Below are 9,783 nucleotides of genomic sequence, written 5' to 3'. Positions count from 1 at the left end.
CTACTTTGGAGCAATAAGGGACCCCATCACCTCGATCTGTCTTTTTTGGAGTTGCTTCATGTGGAAGACCTGGTATCTGTCTATGGAGAAGTGACCAATTGAGTTCAAACAGCTTTGATGGAGCTTGTCCAAAGTAATACAGTCCTAGAACAGGTACACTTTTTTTCTTTCTAAGTCCACCAATCCCCAGGGGGAACACCATGAACATATGTGGGCACAAACACACACACATCCATGGACACCCACATGTAGGAAAGTAAAATTTTCTCTTAGAGTGAAAAAATAGAAAATGTTTTTAAAACACCCACTCTAAAAGTTAAAACTAAGAGTTCTTGAAACAAGTCCTAATGATTGACCTTTGGACTTACTTGATAGTTTTCAAATGGCAAGGGGTGGGAAGTAAGGGACGGCAAGAGAGGAGACTAAAGTAGAGGAGGGAAAGAGAAAAGAGAGGTGAGAGGAATGGGGATGGAAAAGAGGAAAAGAATGGGAAGGAAAGGAAAAGTGTAGAGGACAGGTGTGAGAAGAGGTGCATTGTGGGATGAGAGGTGGTGTGTGCTGAGAGGGGGTGGAGTCTGGCAGCTCCAGTTCCACTTGGCCAGAGGGGCAGGAGAAGGGTTGCCTGTGCTCTCTGACCAGCACCTTAAGGGAGTTGTGACAATATGAGAAGTAGCTTTTTAAAAAATATTTATTAATTCATAACAGACACACAGAGAGGCAGGGACATAGGCAGAGGGAGAAGGAGGCTCTCTGCAGGGAGACTGATGCGGACTCCATTCCAGGACCCTGGGATCACATCTTGAGCCAAAGGCAGACGCTCAACTGCTGAGCGACCAAGGGGCCTCGAGAAGTAGCTTTTATTCTTGCTTTCTATTTTATGATTTATTTTTGACAATAAGAGTATTTTCTCATGAACTTCTTCACCTTGTGGCACAATTTAGAATTTAAGATTTTAGTAATTTATCTTAGATTATGTAAATATAATCTGTATTTTGCTTTGAAGGATTTAAAATCTGACATTATTTTAAAGGGATTTAAAATGCCTCATTCCACCATGTCTAGAGATGACATCTAGAATCAGTGTTTACTTAAAAATAAATCTACTTTTAGTCTTTTTAGGACCAAGTATGAGGAGCACACAATGCAAACAAAGAGCATGAGATAAGACACTTTCACAGGAGGCGTCACTAGTTTATTGTTTACTTAACTGCTTTGAACAAAATGCTTGGTTCTTACATGAATGAGAAAGTGGATGAGGCCCAGTCATCATGAAGATGAAAATTATATTCTGGTTGAAGCTTCTGCTGACGGACAACACTGTCTGCTGTAGTGTAGAAGAGCAGCAGCATCTTTAAACAAGAGGGAGATGAGGATGAAGAGTGCTGGGTTTCCCACCCAAGAAGGGGCTGGTTTGAGTAATTATTTACAAGCCGTGTGTTTGGTGTCGGGGGTTGGAGGAGGGTGTTGTGCTGCCTCCTGGTCACAAGCACATCTACAGAATCACTCAGCAGCCTTTCTGGTTAACTTATCCTGTGTCCTGATTGTCACTGCTAGGAACCTACAGCCATAATTGGTGGCCTTTGCCCTCTCATGGCATACAACTTTGTTCTCTTGTTCAACCCTTCTCTTGCTGCTTCCCCCACGACTTCCATAAGTGACTCAGGGCATGTGAAAGTAATGCCTAGGGACAGCATCCCTTCTCTGAGGAGACCTGGGGCTGGAGGCTGTGAGTGCCCTACACAAGGCAGGTGGTTGGTGACCAAAAGGAAGGCACCTGTGATGGGCAATGGCATAGTCTTACTTTGAGATGTAGGGCATTCTGGAGAAGAAAAGTGCTATGTCACTGAGTCAACAGGAGTTGAATGTTGTAGCAGAGCAGAAGAAAGAAACAAGAGGACACAAGTTTGATTGTGGACTAATTGGGGTGAGAAGAGTCTTTTAGCCTGTAATGTTATTTATGTTCGTGTACAGCATGTTGTTGATTAGAAAAGAGACTCTTTGTTCTGAAATGTCTTCATCAGTCAAGGAGGCAAGCTTGGAGGGCACACAGTGAACTCAAGTCCACTCCTTTGCACTGACAGGGTCTCTTTGGATTTGTCTGCAGAACCAAAGTCACCTTCTGGAAGCTTCTCCTGCCTGTCAGCCTACACCCTCTCCTCTCTCTGAGTTCCTGCTGGCAGCCTGTATTGATGGTGGCAGTGGTCTCAAACTGTTTTACAGGGACAAGTTCTTAATTCTGGTAGGTCAGGGAGTGTGTTTCATGTTTCCCTTGTACTCCTGTTTATTTGCCAAATAGTAGGTACACAAAAAAATTTGCTAAATGTGCAAAGAGCTCTGAACTTGGAATTACATGGCCTGGTTTTGATATGGTTTTATACTTGTTATACTTGTTAGCCCCATGGACTTGGGCAAGACTTTCAGCTTCCTCATTCTCCACAGAGAGGAGTGATCTCTGCTCTGCTTACCTCACTGGGTTAATATAAGAATTCATAAAAAATGTGAATCTCCTTTTGTGAGCTGAAACTGCTATAGAAATATAATACACCCATCCTTTAGGCTTTTATTGAGCAGTCATCTCCACTGTGAGAACTTCCTGGTGTTTTAGCTGGATGTTGGGAAAGTGACACAGCCCAGGTGGTGTGGCTGGCTTCAAGTCTGAACCTGCCCTTGCCTGTCACACCCTGCTCTGAGGACAAGCTACTTACAAAATATTAACTATTTTCCTGAATATGGGTTTTTATTGTGGGCATTTATAGGTCTATGCTTTCGAGATGGTACAACGTTGGTTTCTGTTGTCTGTGGGCTGCGGGCAGGCGACTTCTCTTTTTTGCCTATTTATTCAACAAATTGTATTAGAGGCCGAGGAGCCAAAGATGAATTTAAAAAACGCTTACAGGGGTGCCTGGGTGGCTCAGTCGGTTAAGCATCTGTCTTCAGCTCAGGTCATGATCCCAGGGTCCTGGAAGGGAGTCCCGCATCAACATCATCAACATCATCATCATCATCATCATCATCATCATCATCATCATCAGGCTCCCTGCTCAGCAGGGAGTCTGCTTCTCCCTCTGCCCCTCTCCCCACTTGATCTCTGTGTGTGTGTCTTAAATAATAAATAAAATCTTAAAAAAAAAAAAGCTTATAGTCCAGTGAGGGAGACAGCACAAGGAAGAAGAAATATAGATTTATAGTTAGCAATTGTGATAAGGTAGAGGGAGACATAGGTTAAGCAGTTGGGAGGATCTTCTGTTGTCAGAGACCTGAGGGAGAAAACAAGCTGGCCGTACAGATAATATAAGAACCTTTTGGGCTGAAGGAACAGGATGCAAGAAGGCCTGGAGGCTAAATGAGTTTTCTAAATGCAGAACTGCAAGTTGGGTGAGGCTGGAGTCTAGGGCAGAGAGGAAGAGCATAGCCCAGGATGAATCCGGAGGGTAGACTGGGACCAAGTCATGGTTGGCTGAAAATCGGAGTGTGGAGTTTTAAAATCAACTTGTTGTCGGAGTCAGGATGTTTCTCTGTCTTAAAGTCAAACTAGAAATATTGCCTCTGATGCTCACACATACCCATCAAAATCTGGGAAATACTCTTATCTTTCTCCTCTTTGACCACCCTATGCCATGTCCAGTTTGTCAGCAAACAAATCCTGCTGATTCCATCTGCAAATATCTTTCCAAATTCAACCACTGACTTTCACCTCCACTGTCACCACCCTACATCAAGCTGCTACCCCTCCTGCCTCCAATTCCATGAGGTAGAAGATCTCTAGGCAGTAGTGGAAAGGAGGGTGGGAGGGTAGGGATGCCCTGATCTGCAGCCTTTGCAAATGTCCTTGGTGTAAATACATCATGGCCTGGTTCAGTCTACCAAACTGATGCCATTAAATGTGGCCTTGGGAAGATATGTGCAGAGTCAACTTTCTGGAGCCAGAAGAAGGCGGCAGCAGCAGCAGCAGCAACAGCAGCACTGCTTGGGTGGTCCTGTTCCCTTTCTATAAAAGAAGAAGGAAGTCCTGCTGTGTGATCAACGTGGATGGACCAGAGGGTATTATGCTAAGTGAAAAAAGTCAGACAGAGAAAAACAAATCCTGTATAGTTTCACTTGTAAGTGGAATCTAAAAAAAAAACCCAAGTCTTGGAAAGACAGATAAAATTTGTGGTTGCCAGAGGTGGGGGAGGGAGAATTGGAGGAGGGAGGTTAAAAGCACAAACCTCTAGTTTTAAGATATGTAGGTACTGGGGTGTTGCTGTACAGATATATGGGCGTTGCTAAAAGGGTAAGTAACAAAAGTCCTCCTCATCACAAGAAAAGTGTTTTGTTTTCATTTTTTGTAACTATATGAGGTAATGTATGTTAACTAAACTTATTGTGGTAATCATTTTGCAATACATGTATGACAAGTTATTATGCTGTACACCTTAAACTTATACAGTGCTGTGTGTCAATTCTATTGCAGTGAAACTGGAAGAAAAAAGTAAGTACCAGTAAAAATAACTCATTTTTATACCAACATGATTCAGTTTATAAATAAAATAACAATTTTAATTTGCCTCTAGTCTTTTGAAGGATTTAAACTTTCAAAATTAGTTTTAACTTAAAGATCTTTCTAAAATCTACAACTTTGATAAACTGTCTGTTCTGTTGAAAGACAGGAAACTTACTGCTCCTCTCAGTGTGCAAAAAGGCCTCTCTCTGACATGAAAAACTCAACTGCTGCCCCTATCTAAATAGGGATAATTTCTGGAAGGACAGTCAGACAATGGCTACCCCAAGGTGGGAAAGAAAATTTACATTTTGTTATATAATCTTTTGCACTGTTTGAATTTTTAAGACTACATGTCTGATTTCTTTTTCAGTAAGAAATAAAAACCAGGGCAGCCCAGGTGGCTCAGCGGTTTAGTGCTGCCTTCAGCCCAGGGCGTGATCCTGGAGACCCGGAATTGAGTCCCACATCGGGCTCCCTGTGGAGCCTGCTTCTCCCTCTGCCTGTGTTTCTGCCTCTCTTTTCTCTCTGTGTCTCTCATGAATAAATAAATAAAATCTTAAAAAAAAAAAAGGAAATAAAAACCAGTTGAAAAATGGCCTTCCAAGCTAGAAGGAGAAAACCTCCTGATGGAAAGGAGGGAAAGAAGATCCTTGTAGAGCCTCTCCATCCAAGGGGACTGGAAATAGCTGGAAGTGATTGTTTCATATGAAGAGTGCTGACGTTGCACAGATTGCACAACAAATATTTGAGCCAGCTGAACTTTTTAATCATTTACAAATATCCCATTGACTTCACGCAGCTTGCGTCTAACATCCTCCCCCTTCCCCAGTCTTAACACTGCCCAAGGGTGGAAGTGCAGGTCATGCTTGTGAACACCCTCTGGCTGGAGATGCATGTTGGGTCTTATGGACCTCGTGAACCTGGTACAGCTGAAAGACAAGACTAGAAAAGACAGGACTGTCTTAACCCATCTCTGTCTTGCTAGCGTATCTTTCAGCACATGGTAGGTGCTCAATAAATGTTAAAATGTTATTCCTCCTTTCCCCCTCTAGATGCTTTAAGTCGTTGAAAGCTTTAGGCTTGAGCTAATGTACCCGTCTTCCTGGGAAATGCTGCAGGCAGGAAGTTTGTGTGGTTCAGAAGTGGGGCGTGACTTTAGGGAAGGTAGTGGGTGTCCACATAGTGCTGCCACGGGTCTGGCTCAACAGGCTCAGGTCAGCAGGTGCCACCTTCTCCTCCTCAGCAAGAGACATGGAATTATATAAAGTTAAATCACAGGCTGGTTAGTAACTACTCCTGTTTGACCAGTGCCCTATGGTGTCCACCGCACATTCACATAGATTTTCTTATGTGGGTGTCAAAGCAATCCGGGGAAGTCCCCCGTTTTAGAAGAGAGGAAGCTGAAACTCTTAAATGATTTACCCAAAGTCAAACCATTGGCAACAATAAAAGGACCTCACTCCAGGTTTTCCGACGTTCAATGAGATGTTCTTTAGACAGTATCATATTTGATTTTGGGGGAGCTCCCTACCTTGGCTGTGTGGATAGTTTGTTGCTGAAAACCTTGGATCATGTCTGAAAAACGTTTGATTTCTCAGAGGTTCATGTTTCCCTTTGGTAGAGTAGCTTTCGTGTAAGAATGCCAAACTTGTGACTGTAAATTAATTCCTTGTGCCCTTGGGAGATTGACCCTTCCCAGTGAATTGTAGTAACACATTTTTACAGATGCTGTTGGTAAAATAATCTGTTTAACTTTCAGAGGACTCACAAAAGCTCCAGCAGGGCAGCAGGTGGCAGCTGACTGGTATTCAACCTTCCTTAACCTAAAATGTACCTTGATACATACACTAGTAAGAAGGCTTCAGCTGTAATTGCTACATTTTTCATAATAAGAACATTTTATTACTCCACTGAAGGGTGTGTGCCAAGAAATTCTGTACTTAAAAATTACTAAGTAAACCAAATAGCTAGGACAAACACTAGCTTCCCAAAAAAAAAAAAAAAAAAAAAAGGAAGCCCATGGTTTAAGACACAGACTCAAACCAACCAACGCTTAAAAGTCAAAACAAAATCCAGTCTTCACTTCATGAATACCATAAGCTTATATAAATCCAATGTGGATTAGGGAATTAAAATTTAAACAGGAGTTATAAAAGAAATAGAAAAACATATTAACGACTACAAGAAAATTAACACAAATACTCTATGATCTTTGAATTGAAGGACTTCTTAAATACAGATGAAGAGACCATAAAGAATAGATTTGTGTAGGGACACCTGGGTGGCTCAGCAGTTGAGCAGCTGCCTTTGGCTCAGGGAGTGATCCCTGGATCTGGGATCAAGTCCCCCATCAGGCTCCTGGCAGGGAGCCTGCTTCTCCCTCGGCCTATGTCTCTGCCTCTCTCTCTCTCTCTGTGTCTCTCATGAATAAGTAAATAAAATCTTAAAAAAAAAAAGAATAGATTTGTGTAGATGAAAAATTTTTTAAATCTGTGTATCAGAAAATGCAATAAAACCAAGAAGCAAAGGACATATTGGGAAAAATACTTCTACTTGTTAAGTCAAAGTCATTGTCTTCGTCTTCTTCTTCTTCTTCTTCCTTTTTTTTGGTAAGTAAACTCTACGCCCAGTGTGGGGCTTGAACTCATGACCCTGAGATCAAGAGCCACATGCCACACCAACTGAGCTAGCCAGGCTCCATGAAACTTAATATAGAAAATAGGTAAAAGATAACAGTTCACAAGAAGGAAATGCAACTGACCAATAAATATTTGTGGAATCATTCAAACTCATGAAAAGTCGAAGAAATACCCATTCAATCCACAGTGAGGTTCTTTTTCAACTGCTCAGATTGGCAAGGGGGCATTTTCAGTCTTATGTGTTGCTGGTAGAAATGAAAATTTTCTGGAGGTAATATAGCTGTAAAAATTCTTAGATCCTTGAGATTAACAAGAAACTTGCTTGACTTGGATTAAGAACATCTATTAAATTCTTTAAAAAGTATTTGTTTTTACTGTGGCATATAGCATCTTTCTGCATGGATAGATTCTGTTTTGTAAATAGCATATCAATTTACTAAAATTAGTTTTTAAGTTTAATGCGATTCCAATGAAAAACTGCAGTAGGATGTTATTTTGGAAGGCTGTTGGGAATTGACAATGATTTAAATTGTTCTTTAAAATTGTTTTAAAATGCAGTTCTGAGTACTGCATTTTATTGGGGTGCAGACAATTTTATTATGGAAGAATAAATAGGAGAGCAAGCCAAGAAGATTTTACATAGGAACAATATGTAGGAAAGATGCATGCAATGCCATCTTAATCTGTATTCCAAAGCCACAGAAACTAAAGACAGAGGTGATGCAAGAAAAGACGGCCATGTAGATAGAACAGAATAGAGTGATCACATACAAACCCTAGTGTATGGGAATTTAGTATGTGAATAAAAACATACTTTTCAGCACTGGTACAGCATGGCTCAAAACCCCCATCATAAATCACATCATTAGACTGTCTGGTGGCCAAAGCCTCTAGGCAAACAAGGCACTCTTACCAGGCAGGGCTTTCCAGGGACCTAGAGATCACCTGTCTGTATCCAAACACAAAGGACAGAACTGTCTTTGGGAAAGGTTAATTCTTTATGACACCAAGAGAAACTAATCATTCTTGGCCTACTGGGCCGACAAAGAATAGCAGATTGGCATCTGCTTTGCCATTAGTTCCAGGACGTATCCCTGAACCCTTGACTACACCCCATGGACTTCTTTTTTTTTTTTTTTTTTAAAGTTGTTTATTTATTTGAGAGAGAGAGAGAGAGAGAGAGAGAGAGAGAATGTGAGGGAGAATGAGCAGCGAAAGGGGCAAAGGGAGAGGGAAAGGTAGAAGCAGACTCCCTGCTGAGCAGAGAGCCTAACGTGGGGCTCAATCCCAGGACCCCAGATCATGACCTGAGCCAAAGGCAGATGCTCAACAGACTGAGCCACCCAGGTGTACCAGGGCTTCTGCCACTATCTCCATCTCTGTACCTGAGGAAAAAAAAATTTTTTTTTGACTACTGAAGGCCCTCTATCCCCTTCCTTCAAGCAGCCCCACTAAACTACTCCTGGAGGTAATAATTACCATGTCCAGGTGGGATAGTTCTGAGAGATTGCACACTAGTTCCCAGGGTTTGTCTACAAGATTAAACTCCAGTTGTCCACCGTGGTAGCTGGCTTAGTAACACAGTCTCTATCCGCAGCCTCTTCTGAGAACTGCTTACCCATTTCTCTCCTTATATTCCACTAACTCAAATGTTCTGTGCTTGAAATTTTGTCTAAGGTCTACTTCTGGGAGATACTACATACAAAATTTAAAACAAAATTCAGGGGTGGCATAAGTATTTGGAAGAGACATTCTCATCCACTCCGTTGTGGAGTGTAAATTGGTTAAAACATTTGGGTGAGTACTTTGGAAATGCTTATCAAAGAACCTTAAAATGTAACATAATCTTCCATTTAGTAATTCTGCTTCTGAGAATGTTTCCTGAGAAATAGCTAGGGAGCTGTACAAGATTTTCTTTTCCAAACAGTAAAAGCTTTCACAATGAGGAAAAAGACAATAAATAATATCCTTCATGGTAAAACTTTTATCTCATGTATTTAAGGTAGGATGCAACAAATAATTGACTGTAGTTTGCCTTTCACCAGCAACTAACAACCTTTTGAATTTTTCTTCAGAGGTGGATTAACTTTTGTTGAATATAGCCAGCCAAGAGAAATTATTAGATTTCTTGTACACTGTACTAGTCTGCTTGGGTTGCCATAACACAATACCATAAATTAGGTGTCTTAGACAACAGAAGTTTATCACAGTTTTGGAGGCTGGGAAGTCTCAGATGAAGTGCCAGTGGGTTTACTTCCTGGTGAGAGCTCTCCTCCTGGTTTGCAGGGGGCTACCTTCTTACTGTGTCCTCATGTGGTGGCGAGAGAGAGTGAGCGAGCTCTCTGGTGTTTCTTCTAATAAGGACACTAATTCTGTTGGAACAAGGCTCCACCCTTATGATCTCATTTAACCTTAGTTATTGTATTTAGAGTAAATACTCTAAATACAGCCACACTGAGGGCTTGGGGCTTCAACCTATGAATTTTGGGAGATTGTACACTGTTCAGTCCATAGCATATATTAATAGATATCTCAGTTATTTAATGAGTTCTAGATTTTTTTTTGTTTTAGTTTCAGAGATAGAGTTTAGTGATTTATCAGTTGCATGTAACACCCGGTGCTCATTCCATTGAGTGCCCTCCTTAATGCCCATCACCCAGT

This window comes from Canis aureus, chromosome 6 (assembly GCF_053574225.1).
Source record: "Canis aureus isolate CA01 chromosome 6, VMU_Caureus_v.1.0, whole genome shotgun sequence".
Taxonomy (NCBI): Eukaryota; Metazoa; Chordata; class Mammalia; order Carnivora; family Canidae; genus Canis; species Canis aureus.
This window is presented reverse-complemented; position numbering follows the sequence as displayed.